Source organism: Cyprinus carpio, chromosome A1, assembly GCF_018340385.1.
Source record: "Cyprinus carpio isolate SPL01 chromosome A1, ASM1834038v1, whole genome shotgun sequence".
In the NCBI taxonomy this organism is placed as follows: Eukaryota; Metazoa; Chordata; class Actinopteri; order Cypriniformes; family Cyprinidae; genus Cyprinus; species Cyprinus carpio.
Window position 1 is genome coordinate 38124373 of NC_056572.1, and position 15773 is coordinate 38140145.

General features: G+C 38.1%; 1 protein-coding gene and 1 long non-coding RNA gene across 2 annotated transcripts in view; both read left to right on the top strand.

Moving 5' to 3' along the window:
• LOC109053278 (protein NLRC3-like) overlaps window positions 1–15773 on the top strand; it is a 426767-nt gene that overhangs the window by 137415 nt on the left and 273579 nt on the right. The gene's annotated exons all lie outside the window — the stretch shown is intronic.
• On the top strand, window positions 4510–5400 carry LOC109074531. Its single transcript, XR_006161055.1, has 4 exons — window positions 4510–4519; window positions 4609–4631; window positions 5226–5268; window positions 5355–5400. It is a non-coding gene; the product is annotated as an uncharacterized LOC109074531 (long non-coding RNA).

The following is a 15773-nucleotide window of genomic DNA, read 5'->3' on the forward strand; positions in this document are numbered from 1 at the left end:
GCACACTCACTCACTCACTCACTCACTCACACACACACACACACACACACACACACACAGTACAGAACAACACACACACAACTGTAAAAATGAGGACACACCTGAGACTTTTGTGGTTCTTTAATTAAGATAATTAGGTGAAAACATATATAAATTGTAAATTGTAGTCACAAATGCAGATGAAGATGCTTTTATGACTAGCATGTAAAATTATAGTGTGATTCCCAATAAAAACTCATTTTTTGCTTCCATTACGTGTCTTCTTTCAGACTAGTGGAAAGCAATGTTTTAATTTATAATATTTTACATTTATGTATTTTGCAGGCACTTTTATACAAAGCCACTTGCATTGCATTTGAGCTTCTCATTTTATTTCAGATTAGTAGAAAGAAAACATCCAAAATGCAGACCTAAGTGTTTATTTTATTGCACGTTATCAGTTTGTGTAATTGTTTTTAATTACAATACATGTCTTTAAAGGTTTTTTCTCCACTTCTGCAACACTTATAAACACTAAAACTTAGAGTTCTATTCCTGTCTATATTCTGAATTATTTTACTGAGGGGTTTGTTCATATTTCATTCTCAGTGATTTATCATTATTCTTTATCTATTTGCATCTGTAGATTTCAATTGCAATACATATTTTAAAAGTTTTTTTCTACACTTCAGCAGAACGTACATTCACCAAAACTTAGAGTTTTATTCATATCTATATTCTGATGGTTTTTACTGAGGGGTTTGTTCATATTTCATTCACACTGATTTATACAATATTTTATTCCTAAAAACAAGGTGAAAACTTATTTTTTCTGTCTGTTGACAGTATTTTTTTATTCATGGAGTGACAAATAGAGAAATCAAAAATCCCCTCTGTAAAAACCTTTACCTCTAATATGACAACAAAATATAACTAGAATTATTAATCTGGCTTTATCCAATCTTCAGATGCAAATTAGTGCGTGAGATATTAGATAATTCCAGAAAATGTACTGTGATTAATCAACTGGTGTAGTATAGTGATATGTATTAGATCAAATGTTTACCCTGTTCATCTGAACTGTCTTTTTATTTTTAATCATGTCCCCAAAACATGTGTATGTGTGTCTCAGGAGCTTGTGAAACATACGGTGGACCAGCAAGAGAAAGAAAACTTGCGCACTGCACTGGATGCCATGAGGGTGAGTGTGTGTGTGTTTAGCAGGTTCAGAAGTAAAACAAGGGGTAGGCAGACGTTTCAGCAGACTTTCAGAGGTTTATATACTGAAGGAACATGCTTCACTCACTGTTCATGATGGAGAACTCAAAACATCATATCAGTGAATGTAAACAGAGGTGCAGTCTCAGTGCCGGTTACACTGTGGCTGACCGATAAAAATGCTTCTGCTGAATCTTCAAAACCTATGAATCAGACACAAAAGATATTTTGTCACAACATTCGTGCACTGAGTCATAACTTTGTGGGTATTTTGATCAGGATGTGCAGTGAAGTGAGAGCGCCAACTAGGGGTAAAATGAAACTCATGAACATTAATTTAACTCATGTTTAGTTGAATGAACATGCTGCTGGTGTGTGTGTGTGTGTGTGTGTGTGTGTGTGTGTGTGTGCAGGATCTGGCCCAGTGTGTGAACGAGGTGAAGCGAGACAATGAGATCATCCGTCAGATCACAACGTTTCAGCTGTGCATCGAGAACATGGTACAGAAGCACCTGAGAACGATTCATTTCAGCCCGATTCTGATTCTGTTTGATACTGATTCTGATTCATTCATGTTTGATGCTGATTCTGATTCATTCATGTTTGATGCTGATTCTGATTCTGATTCTGTTTTATCCTGATTCTGATTCATTTGTGTTTGATGCTGATTCTGTTTGATGCTGATTCTGATTCATTCGTGTTTGATGCTGATTCTGATTCATTCGTGTTTGATGCTGATTCTGATTCGAGTTTGATGCTGATTCTGATTCATTCATGTTTGATGCTGATTCTGATTCTGATTCGAGTTTGATGCTGATTCTGATTCATTCATGTTTTATGCTGATTCTGATTCTGATTCATTCGTGTTTGATGCTGATTCAGACTCTCTCTCCCTCTGTTTAGTCTCTGTCTCTGGCATTATACGGACGACCCAAAATAGACGGGGAATTCAAGATCTGCAGTGTGGAGAAGAAATCCAAACAGGACAGGTGTGTGTGTGTGTTACTACAACTCTAACAATAATGATAAATACAATTATAACTATAACACTAATAATAACTATAAAAATATCGGTAACACTTTATTTTAAGGTTTCCTTGTTACACGTTACTTGTACTTTCTATTATAACAATAATTAACTATGCATAATTACATGCAAGTAACCCTAATCCTAACCCTAACCATGTAGTGTATACATACATGTAGTTAATTAATATTACTCACTACTTAACTGTATAATTACACCTTAAAATAAAGTATAACCAAAATATCTATAACTACGGTAACTATAACTGCTACAATAATGATTAGTATAATTATAACCATAAAGATAACTACAACTGTTGTGCTAACTATAATGGAAACAGTAACTTTAATGATATTTGTAAAGATAACTATAACAATATATTTATAATGATAACTTACTATAACTATATCAGCACCTACATCAACAGATGATAACATTCTGTTTATTATAAACATGCACTGTCTCTTTAAACATTCAAGCTCTATAAACTCTTGTGGGTTCTGATTGGCGGTCAATGTTTTTATTGTTCATCACCTAAAAAAAAAAAAATTCCTCTGTGCTATTATTTTTATAGTTGCACTGTGGACGTCACAGTTGTCTTATTATATCTTTATAGTTATTGTGAAGCGTTCGGTTCTTGATGTGAACAGGTTGTTAGAGTGTGTAGTGTGTGTAAAGCTCTCTCTCTGGGTGTGTGTGTGTGTGTGTGTGCAGGTACGGGTTTCTCTTTGATAAGGCTCTGTTAGTGTGTAAGAAGCGCAGCGGTGAGAATCTGGAGCTGAAGGAGCTGATTGAGCTTCAGCATTACCAGCTGAGAGACGAGCCGTCAGGAGAGAAGGACAGCAAGAAGGTTACACACCTCCTCTGGTCTCACACTGCTTCATCATCAGCAGCAGCACACACCTGTACCTGACACTTGTGTGTGTTTACAGTGGACACACACCTTCCTGCTGATGGATCTGTACGGGCAGGGCGGCTACGATCTGTACTTTAAGACGCGAGAGCTGAAGAAGAAGTGGCTGGAGCAGTTTGAGATGGCGCTGTGAGTCCATCGCTCAGATGTTCCTCAAAACTTCGGCTCTAATGCTGCTCCTATGATAATATAATATAATATATATATGTACATTGGGTCCAACGTAATGTCAGTGTATTCAACTAGATATGGTCTTGTGGCTTAGATGCACTGTTTGGGAGTTTTCCACCGTTAATAAAAGCCTATCAGATGCTCCTCAGGTGAACTTTGAATCAGTTTCCAGTGTTCCGCGAGGGGAATGAGCTGCTGTTTTCTGCCAAAGGAGTAAAAATGCTGCTGCAGTTAGTTAAAACAGCTTCAAATTTGTTGAGATAACTTAAATATCCCACTTAACTAAAGTTTACTAAACATTTTGTTTTTTAAATAATTTTTAAAGTTAAAAACAACACATTTTACTTATTCTAAACCTGAATTAGGCGTTGAGAGAAATATGCATAGCTTGTTCATTTTTATGATTTATTATGTTTGGATCTTTGCTTTCCTGACCGTAAAGTTGCAGAGAAGTAATGTTTTTATTTTTAGTATTACTGACACTCTTTTGAGGTATTTGTGTATTTATATAATTATTTTTTTATTTTTTATATTTTCAGGTTTTATTTTTTGCTTAATTTATTATTATTATTTTTTTTTTTTCAGTTTTAGTTTCAGTATTTTAGTGCTATACGTTCATTTAGGACTTGAACACCACTGATTCGCAGCTCGGTTTCAGTAAATGCTTGAAACAACGCATTTTTATTTATTCAAATGTTGAATTTCAAGTTGTGATAACTAATTGCAGTAATCATTTTTACAGTTTATTATGTTGGTTCTTATGTCTATACGCATTTTAGCTTTCTGAAACAGAAAAGCATCACATGTAACTTTGCTTGGTTTTGTGGGTTTTAAGTAATATTTATTTTTATATTTTCAGTGTTCATTTGAATTTTTAGTTTTATTATTTTTTGTTATTTTTATTCATTTTTTGCTCAATAATTCTCAATAATTCCATTCTTATCAAACCAAAGAAGTAGAAGAAGACTAGATGTAGAAATGTGTCAGGATGGGAGATTCCCTATGGAATACTAAAGGAGAGTAAAATCTGCTGCTTTGTAGCTGGAAGTCTTGAGGTTTACCTGCTGCTGTGTGTGTGTGTGTGTGTGTGTGTGTGTGTGTGTGTCAGGGGGATCTTCTATCAGGGCTACAGCTGCTTTCTGGTAGCTGTAAGATGGCAGCTCATAAAGAGTGTCTGGGTCGAGAGTTCCTGCGTGCGGACCGAAACTCTGGTGAGAGAACAGATAAAGAAACTGTGAGAATGTAGCGTGTCACGTGTTTGTTCAGTAGACTTCACATGTGCTTCTCATTCACTCCACAGACCTGTCAGGAACACTCAAGAAGGTTTGTGCATCAAATTATTTCTGTCACTTACTTTTTGTATGTTTTTTGTTATGTTGTGTAAGCTTTTATGTCATTTCTTTACCTTACGTCCTGTTGTTTTCAAATTCGACTTTATATGCTGACACACAAACAAAGAGATACAAATCCATTTTACACATTGTGAAAGTGACCCCTAAATTCAAACATTTGACATTTAAACAGTTTAAATATGCTGGTAGATAAAAAATAAAAATAAAATAAAATAAAAATAAAATAAAAATAAAATAAAATAAAATAAATAAAATAAAAAATAAAAATAAAATAAAATAAAATAAATTAAAATAAAATTAAAAATAAAATTAAAATAAAATTAAATAAAATTAAAATAAAATAAATTAAATTTAAATTAAATTAAAATAAATTAAAAATAAATTAAATTAAAATTAAATTAAATTTAAAAAAATATTAATAAAATAAAAAACTTTAAAATTAAATTAAAAAAATAAAAAATAAATAATATAATATAATGCAAATGCAAATGAAGTCATGGTGCTGTTAATGTTTGTTGTTAGTTAGTGTTTGTGGGTGTTGAAGTCTGTTTTCATGTTGTTTCAGAATAAAACGATGAGGTTAACGTCTCAAAGACAGACCAAACCAGGTAAACACACGTCACCACAGTGTCCTCACACACACACACACACACACACTGGTCCGTGTCCCCACACACTGGCGTGTCTTGCTCAGGTCTGCCGAAGATGGAGGTGTGTATGGATTATTACGGTCTCCCTCGCCGCCCGGTGGCGTTGGCCAAGCCGCTGCTGCTGTCTGTGGGGAGACATGGTGGAGCTGGCGTGCCGAGGTCGACCTGCAGTGGTGGAGGTGAGAGGCCATCACTGCACACACACACACACACACACACACACACACACACACACACACACACATCGTGCATACAGGAGAACTCCTCAGTGACCCTGTTAACATAATGCCACACTATTTCATGTGTAGAAGCACATTTGAGCAGCTGAACTCAGCATGAGAGAGTACACTTTCTGGATATGTATTTATTGTATATAAAATAATGCGTGCTTACGTGTGCTTGACCCATCTTTGAAAACACACTTTTCACATGTGGAAATAAAAACATACGGTGACCACATTTTAATGATGCAACACAGTAAAAAGAAAAAAGGCGAGCAGCACATCAAAGCGATATTATTGCACAGCGGGGATATGACTAGCTATATGAACAGAGGCTTGAGGCTGTGGCCGGAGTCTCTTTCAGATTTTGATTGGTGTGTGAATGAGGTTACAGCAGGACGATCTGATCTCTGTGTTAATAATGGAGAAGAGAAACCTCCGCGGCGTCTGCACTTTCTCCTTCTCTTTTCCGCACGTCTTAAGTTGTTTCTTTGTCAGGTTAAATCCTGGATATGACTCAGATTGATCGTGATGTTGACTTCATATAAATATGAATACACTGTATATAGTGATTTTCTGCTCAAGTGACGTGTGTGTGTGTGTGTGTGTGTGATGTAGTGCATGTATATAGATCTGACAGGAATCTGACCATCGGAGAGGTCGGCTGGTTTCCCTGCAGTAAAGTTCAGCCGTTTGTGCCGGTGAGTGATCACATCTGGATCAATAACATTTAGAGACAATAGCTGATATGTGAATCATTATATCCGATACTGTTTATCTATTTGTTTTTATTTCCTCTTTTTTTATTTCCAATCATTTTTTTTCTAGTTTTTAATCTTTATTTCTTACTATTTTTATTTTCTATGTATTCTTAGTCTGCATTTACTCCATTTTTTAATTTCTACAATTTTTTTTATCTGTATTTTTCCCTGCAAATGTTATTTAATTTTTAAAGTTTTATTTTTATGTCATACAATTTAGATTTTCTACATTTTTAATTTACTTCTCTATAATTTTTTAATCTTTATGTAGGTACAGTTTTTAATTTTCTTCTATTTTTTTAATCTTTATTTTTTTTTGCTACTGTTCTTATTTCCTATAATTTTTTATATTTATATATTTCTGACAATATTTCCTAGTTTATTGTATAATCATAATACAGTTTGAGTGGGGTCCATAGTCTGGGGATGCACAGTGCTTTTTATTCACATTTATTCATATTTATTTCATTTGATTTTCAGAGATTATCAGGATAACAATTTGAGAGTTTGATAATGTCTTTTCAATTTTGGTCTACGCTTTAAGGAGATATAATATAGAGTACACTCTGTAATCATAAAAACTTCAGTATGTTTTCAGGTTTATATTAAATTAGATGTACTTATTTAATCGCTTGGATGCACTGCAATAACCCGCCTCGATAACCTCAGCATCCACTGCTAGTAAAGTGAATGTGCTGTCTGGATCTCTGTAGGCACACATTCTCCAGATTTCCAACAGGACTGCCCTGGTAAATACACACACACACACACACACACACACACACACACATACGTTCATCATCTATATTCACTCCTTTTTAACATACACACACCTCAACACACCCGACTGGGTGCGTCAGGTTCGCTGGTAACATGGACCGGGCCGGTAAGCTAAAACTCTGCTGATGTCTCGCTTGACGTGGACGCTTCTGGTGCGACAGAAAGAGACCGGAGAATTCCGCCTATCAGCCTCAAGTACAGTGAACACACTCAAACTCACTGACTGGACAGCTGTCAATCAAACAGCTCCAGTGACACGCCTCTCTGTCTCTGTCTCAGGTTCAACATGGACACCAGACATAAAGGTCAGCTGCATCTAAAGGGACTTTACAGGATCAACTCAGAGTTTTCATGGGACTGTTTTTCTACAGGATCAACGAGCACACAGAAAGCTCACACACTTCACACACGCACACACGACTGTTTGTGAGTGATTACCACACACATGCACACACACATGCACACACACACACACACACACACACACACACACACACACACACACACACACACACACACACAGTCCATCTAAAGCAGCATCTGTAAATGCAGGTTCACTCATGAATGATCATTCTGTCATCATTTATTCTCCTCATGTCCCTCCAAAACATGCATGGACTTTTTCTTCATCTGTAGAACGTAACAGCAGATATTTAGAGAAATGTTCTGTCTTTTGTTCAGTGTTTAGTTCAGAAATGTTCTTCAAAATATCTTTCTTCTGGAGTTTCACACTAGAAAGAAACAGCTGGTTCATACCGAGACTGAGAACCACATCAGTGTCAGCAACACAGACGCACTCATGACACTGTTTAGTTTAACACTCTGTTCTGTCGTCTGCCATTTTAAAGCGTTGCTTAGCTGTAAAAATCACTCTGAAAGTTATTCTAGCGATATCCTCTGTTGACTTATAGCTTTATAGTTCAATGAATAAAGCTGTTGTGAACTTCAACTTAAGTTAGTTGCTCTTGTAGTACTTTATGGTTATGTTATCAATGAATAAAGCCTGTATAGTTATAGTTATTTGTACAAGTTATTGTTAGGTTCAATTAGTTATCATAGTTTATTTGTATACTGCTTTATGGCCTACAGATATTGTTGCAGCAACTTTACATTAAATTTTTTATAGTGTGTACCTTACAGTTATTACATATTCAATTCAAAGTTATTTGTATAGTGCTTTTTTACAATACAAATTATTGACCAAAGCAACTTTTGCAGAAAATTATGACAGCTATTAAGCTTATGCTACAATATTTACCAGTTATCATTAGAGTTATTGTTACAGTTCTTGTTACAATGATTGTCACAGGTATTGTTACAGTTATTATACAGCTAGTGTATTGCAGCTTTTTATTTCAGATATTGTACCAGCTTTCATTGCAGATATTGTTACATGTTTATTAAAAGATATCATTTGCAGGTATTGTTACAGTTATTAAGATATGTCAATCAGGTATGAACGGCAGTATACACAGTTATGTTTTCAGTTATTGTTGCTGGTATAGTTACAGTTATTCCAGTATAATTATTGTACAGTTATGTTATCAGTTAGTTTATTGTGATGTCAGTTACAGTTATTACAGATTGTCGCTATAGTTATCATTGTAGGTATTTTTACAGTTATTATCATTGCAGGGGGGGGTTTTTCGTTTATGTTTTTTTTTAAGTTTTCATTGCAGGTATTGTTATATTTATTGTTACAGTTATATGTTATAGTTGTTTTTACAGTTATTGTTACAGTTATCAAGTGTAGTGTAATGTTATATCGTTGGCTGTTCTCACAGTTATCATCACAGCTGTTATTAGTTACAGTTGTTGGTGTGAATGGGTCACGCAGGTCTGTAATGACGTGTGAGATTAAGTGAATGATGACAGATGTTGATTGTGGGTAAACGGTCCCCTCTGCATGAGCTGCATGTGTATGTGTGTGAATGAAGGCATCAGGATCATGTGATGTGTTTAATGTGTGTGTGTGTGGCAGGAGCTGGTGCAGTACTATCAGGAGAACTCGCTGAGAGAGTGTTTTAAGGACGTGGACTCCAGACTGCAGACGCCGGCATAAGCAGCCGGAGCAGAGCGCCACAATACAGCACAGCAACACAGGCTACGCAGGTACAGCCTGCGCCTGAACACGCAGATCCAGCACCACACACACACCCTTAACCCTCTGTGAAAGTAACGCCAGTTACTTTGTATTCCCATTTTTTGACTGACAGGCCTCCTGTTCCCATATTGGGAGAAATCGGAAGTATGGAGGCGTTGTGTGCCCTGTGTGAACATGATGTTACTGTAGTTCTAGACTAAATGTGAATGTGCATTAATTCATCCCACTCACAAAAAAAAACAAAAAACAAAACAGATTTAGTATTCATCAAAATTAATCAAAACAGTGAAATGCAAACTCAGAATATGATGCAAACCTGCAATAACTAAATATATTAAATAACACAAATGTATCTAATCCCATTTTATTAACAGATGTCTTTGCTGCTGACCTTTGATGATCCAGTTCAACCATACTAATAATCAAAAATGACTTTAGATTTATCATACCAGCTAAAATTCACTGGTGTGGTGCATTTCACATGATGGGGGGACAGAGTGCTGATTTGTTATTCATTGAAAAATATGACAGACCCTGAATAAGAAAGTCATTTGGAGTATCAAGAGTGAATGATGAGTGGATGTTTCTGTGATTCAGTAATGACTGTATGTTGCTCTCCTGTAGGTGGGCCTTTTTCCTTCTAATTACGTGGAGGAGGAGCATTCAGATTACTGCTGACCAATCAACGGCCCGCTGAACATCACACTCACACACCGACACGCCGGTCCTTTACAGCATCTCCATCTCACCTGTGCATCAGTCAAACGTCTGAATGAATGGGCTTTGCTGGCTTGCACACAGAGAGCGTTCTTCACTCAACAAGAGGACTATTTCCTCGTTTCATTTTAAACAGACTCCAGATCGGAGTGATTTAATCCAGGAGTAATTCAGATTAGGTCTGACAGGTCAGAAGAGCTCGTCAGGATTTCAGTGGATGTAATAGGGTGTTTTTTCCTTGAGATTCTAATTAAAGTGGTTTTAAAAGCATTGTGCTGTTCAACAAACACAGAGACTTGATCGTACATAAATGTGAGTTTTATTTCCAGATTATATCAAAACAGTTCAACTGAACAAATATTCTGATGCCTCGAGGCATGACGAAACTAACTCGCTCCACAAACACTGTGTGTGTGTGTGTGTGATGTAATGTGGTGCTGTGTGTGTGTGTGATGTAATGTGTTGCTCTGTGTGTGTGTGTGTGTGTGTGTGTGTGTGTGTGTGTGTTGGTGATGTAATGTGTTGCTCTGTGTGTGTGTGTGTGTGTGTTCTACTGGTAATAGAGCTCGAGGTTCATGCCGTCATGGATTTCATCTGATGCTCGGAGTCAAGGATCTGAATGATTAAACATAAATACACAAATCGCCAAAAACACCCTTAATGGACAGATTGAATGTTTCACTCGACACAAAGCACTAACTCATGATATAATGGCAACACTTTACAGTAAGGTTTCATTTGTTAAGTGCTTTAGCAAGGTAAATACTTCTTTAGTGAGTGTTTATTAATCTCAGTTAAGGTGAACTCTCTACATTCACTGTATATAGACACTGCGGTGGCTTTTAGAGATATTATTTATTTACGTTTTCCAGAACTGTCAAAATACCCTGTCCATGTGCATCTGGTCTCTCAGTGTGTACAAATAGTCCTGCTGTCACAATAACGCTTTACACACAGAAATAAATAAATAAAATTACAAAAACACAAGCTTCGCATTTGTGCTTTAAAATGGACATGAACGAGGCATCAGTGTAAATGTGTTTCACATTCACTCATACACACTGAGGAACAAGATGAAATGTTTTTCTGCATCACAGACGCTGTCTGTACAGGCTGAGATCAGTTAAAGGAATAGTTCAGACGAAAACATTGCATTTGCTAAAAAAAAAAAAGTGTCCATCTGAGATCAGGATGAGTTTGTTTCTTCATCAGGTTTGTAGAAATGTAGCACTGCATCAGTGTCTCAGCAATGGATGCTCTGCAGTGAATGGGTGCCGTCAGAATGAGAGTCCAAACAGCTGATAAAAACATCACAATAATCCACAAGTAATCCACAGCACTCCAGTCCATCAGTTAATATCTGGAGAAGACAAAAGATGAAACACATCCAGCATTAAGATGTTTTTAACTCAAATACATAGAGTCTATAATCCATAATAACACTTCCTCCAGTGAAAAAGTGCATCTGATGTTGTCTCTCACATCAAAATCCAGACACATATTTGTTTAGAGCGGTTTAAACGCTGCTTGATCTGGGCAGATTTCTCTCCTGATTCACACCAGAACACTTTTTCACTGCAGGAAGTGTTATTATGGATTATAAACTCTATGTATTTGAGTTAAAAACATCTTAATGCTGGATGTGTTTCATCTTTTGTCTTCTCCAGATGTTCACTGATGGACTGGAGTGCTGTGGATTACTTGTGGATTATTGTGATGTTTTTATCAGCTGTTTGGACTCTCATTCTGACGGCACCCATTCACTGCAGAGCATCCATTGATGAGACACTGATGCAGTGCTACAGTTCTACAAACCTGATGAAGACACAAAAACTCTTCCTGATCTGGAATGAACTGAGGGTGAACAGGTTTTCATGAAGTATCTTTTAACCCTTCACTGAGCTGACGGTGAGTGGAAGGATACAGTCTCCCCAGTGACACGTGGTGCTTGAATATGGTGTACCTGCACGCACAAACACACAGCTCACGTTGTACGATCCCCTGGGCTGTATTCTCCCTCTCATATGTTCAGCAGGATCCACACTCACCACTTCCCCTGAGCACGATCTTCTTCCCAGCGTGTGCGCCGGTCTGAGCTGCGATCAGCTTGACTAGGTCTCGATGGTGTCCTCCTGACTGACACACAGTTAAGACCAACGCACAAGCTCCGGCGGGCTGCCTTCAAACACGTGTTTTCTATCTACCAGATCAGGTGTTTCAAAGGTTGCTTGTGATTGACTCGCACCTTCTTCCCTTAGACGATCATTATTACACACCACCTCAATCATCTCTGGAAACACACACGCACACGAGGCGTGCTATAACATATAACAGGCAGCAAGCCTGAATGTGTGTGTGTAAATAATCTGGTAAACTGTATGGATTTAGTAAACCTGATTTGTGTCGGTTGTTCCAGCAGCTAACTCAAGCAGAGTTCCTCTCGCGAAGCGCTTGCCGTAAAGCAGAGCTGTGAAGAAACCATCCGCTCACGTTTGACCCGGGCCAATCAGCTGCGCGCACGTTTGACTGACAGCGAGTTTCGCCAATAATATTCCAGGAAGAGCGCAGACGGGTGACGTCACCATGGAAATGGCCGCTAGTCGATTTAAGGCGTTGCGAACGTCACATTTAAAATATTATCGCTTCAGTTCCCGTTTAATAGTCGAGAAGCAATAAACCATCTAAACAGAATAAATCCATTTACATTCCCGTTTAGTCATTTAGCATACGCTTTTATCCAAAGCAACTTAAAAATGAGGAAAATAGAAGAAATTAAACTGACAAAACAGCAACAGTGTTGTGACAAGTCGAGGTTAGTCTAATGATGAAGGACAGGAAAGTTTTTTTCCTAATAATTACCGGTGACTACGATCGAAAGCTTCTTCAGGTCTCCGATGGTGTCCTCCGGCTGACACACAGTTAAGACCAACACAAGCCGGCGGCTGCCTTCAAGCGATGTTTCATTCACCAGATCCCAGTGTTTCAAAGGATAACACCCATTTGGCTCACCTTCTTCCCCCAGACGATCATTACCGCACCTCAATCATCTCTGAAACACACACACACGTGCGTGCTATAACATATAACAAAGCAGCAATATTGAATACGTGTTATTGTAAATGATGTTAAACTGTATGATTTAGTAAACACAGTTTGTGTCAGGTTGTTTCCAGCAGCTAATCAAACGAGTTCACTCTCATAAGCGTTTGCCAGTAAGCAGAGCCGTGAAGAAAACATCCGCTCACCTTTTGACCAATCAGCTGCGCGCACGTTTGACTGACAGCGAGTTTCGCCAATAATATTCCAGGAAGGAAAGCGCAGACGGGTGACGTCACGCAAAATGGCCGCTAGTCGATTTAAGGCGTTGCGAACGTCACATTTAAACTCTTTCAACTTCAGTTCCCGTTTAATAGTCGAGAAGCAATAAACCATCTATACAGAATAAATCCATTTACATTCCCGTTAAGTCATTTAGCAGACCTTTTTATCCAAAGCAACTTAAAATGAGGACAACAGAAGCAATTGGACTGACAAACAGTAACAGAGTTGTGACAAGTCGAGGTTGAATTTAATGATGGAAAGGTTTTGAAAGGTTTTTCCAAATAATAATAATAATAAATAAAGTAGATAGAATGAAATGGGTGAAAGTGCTAGAATCTTGTTGAGTAATGTGGGTGGGTCTAACAGTCACATGGCTAAGCAATTTTAGCTTAATGTAATTTTTTTTTGGTTTTATTCAATTGCGTTTATTTATTTAACAGTATTTTATTTATGTTATTTTTGTTCATGTTTAATCGCTATCGCGCGGCTGTGGCCACGTGATGCCTGTTACAATTCTCAACGCTGCTCAGGTTTAACCAATCACAGCCTACTTTGATTACTACGTACGTATTTTATTATTATTATTATTATTTAGATAACAGTATAAAGAATAATAAGATGTGCTTGAATTTGTATTTCAGAAAAATGTCCTCCGAATTAACGGGGAAGTGTCGTTTTGCTACCGAGCGCCCCGCGGCTCGGACACCCGGCGCCCTCTGTCGGTCAGACCGGTCACTGCAGCAGCGGCGGGGGAACATCAGATCAGCGCCGCGCGAGCAGAACCGAACCGACGCCACGCACAGATCATGTCTGACGACGAGAAGCTGCCGTCCGGGTGGGAGAAGCGCATGAGCCGGAGCTCAGGTGAGTCAGAGCGGGCTCGTGTCGCATGCAGACCCGGAACAGAGTCGGTGTTTCGGTGCACGTGAGCAGATGCGCAGGCTAACGGCTAACACCCGAGCCCCGCGCAGAGTAACGGACAGCGGGTTTAGACCACCGAGGACTGGTTTAGAGCGGTCCAGTGCACGAGACGAGTAAACACACACAGGCTCTGAACATATATTCACTCCGTGTCTGAACAAACATCTCGATAAATCTGGGCCTGGCTGGTATTAGCCACGAGAGGGTTAACCGTCTTAGTTTCCTTCTTCAGGTCCAGTTTCTCTCCACAGCCGAGCAATCAAATCATACTTTCTGTGTCCAGATATTCTGTACGATATATGTTAATTTAACCAAGTCGGTTATTGTTAGTGTATGCGGTGTGGTCACAAACCCGCCCCTGTCAGGATGACCGGCCACCGAGGGGTTAATTCTGTCAGGATGACCGGCCATTATTAACTCCTCACAGACAAACAAACAACTGATCTCAGGAAATTATTTATATAATTTATCTTGTAAATGATTTGGGCTTATACTAAAAATTAGTCATTATGTGTCAAAACACAGTTAATAATATTGCAGTATTATTCGTATATTATTATTCATCACATCCTAAGCTGCCTCTTTTCTGGTTTTAGAATTCTGAGGTTTACATAAATTTTTATGTTAATTTAGACATTTAGTGGGGGTTTTAGTCCGATTAAATATATATATATATATATATCTATATGATTTATATATATATATAATATTATATATATTAAAAGTGTATATCAATTTAGTTTTAGTAATTTTGTGTAGTTAAATAAAAACTTTGTAACAACTGAATTTAATAAGTATACTTTTTATATTCTGTTTAGTTCTTTTTAGCAAATGATAACGCATGTATTTGAGAGGCTTTATATATCCAGATATTATTTATATAATATATATATACACACCATATGTTACATGTATACATTCTTCAGCTTGACAGTAACGTAGGCCTGCTCAGTTTTGGGAACAACTAATCTTACCAAATGTTTTAGATAGATTGAGTAACTAATGAGGAAATCAGGTTAGTTTGTGGAGTAGTGCATCTTAAATCGTTCTCATGGTCAGTGTAAAATATATAGGCTGTGCTGTTTTTATGTGATTTGGGGATAGGGGTGGACCGGAAGCCAGATCTGTGTGTGTGTGTGTGTGTGTGTGTCAGGTCGGGTGTATTACTTCAATCACATCACGAACGCGAGTCGGGGATGAGTCGAGCGGAGCGGGGCGCACGGGCGTCAGCCGAGGTGGAGAAGGTTTCGTTGCTCTCACCTGCGGGTAAACACAGCAGTCTCGACGGCCGTCCTCCGGGAGAGAGGGAAGAACATAACACGCAGCAAAGAGGAGGCGCTGCGTCATCCACAGTAAGAGAGGAGAGTTGTGTGTGTGTGTGTGTGTTCCCTGTGTGTGTGTGTGTGAGAGAGAGAGAGAGTGTGTGTGTGTGTGTGGTGTGTGTGTGTGTGTGTCGTGTGTGTGTGTGTGTGTAAGAATGAGAGAGGAGAGTGTGTGTGTGTGTGTGGTTGTGTGTGTAAGGAGCGGAGAGCGGAAGAGTGGGTGTGTGGTGTTGTGTGTGTGTTTGAGACGAGAGAGGAGAGGGAGAACATTTCACACGAGCAAAGAGGAGGCGCTGCAGTAATCCACAGTAAGAGA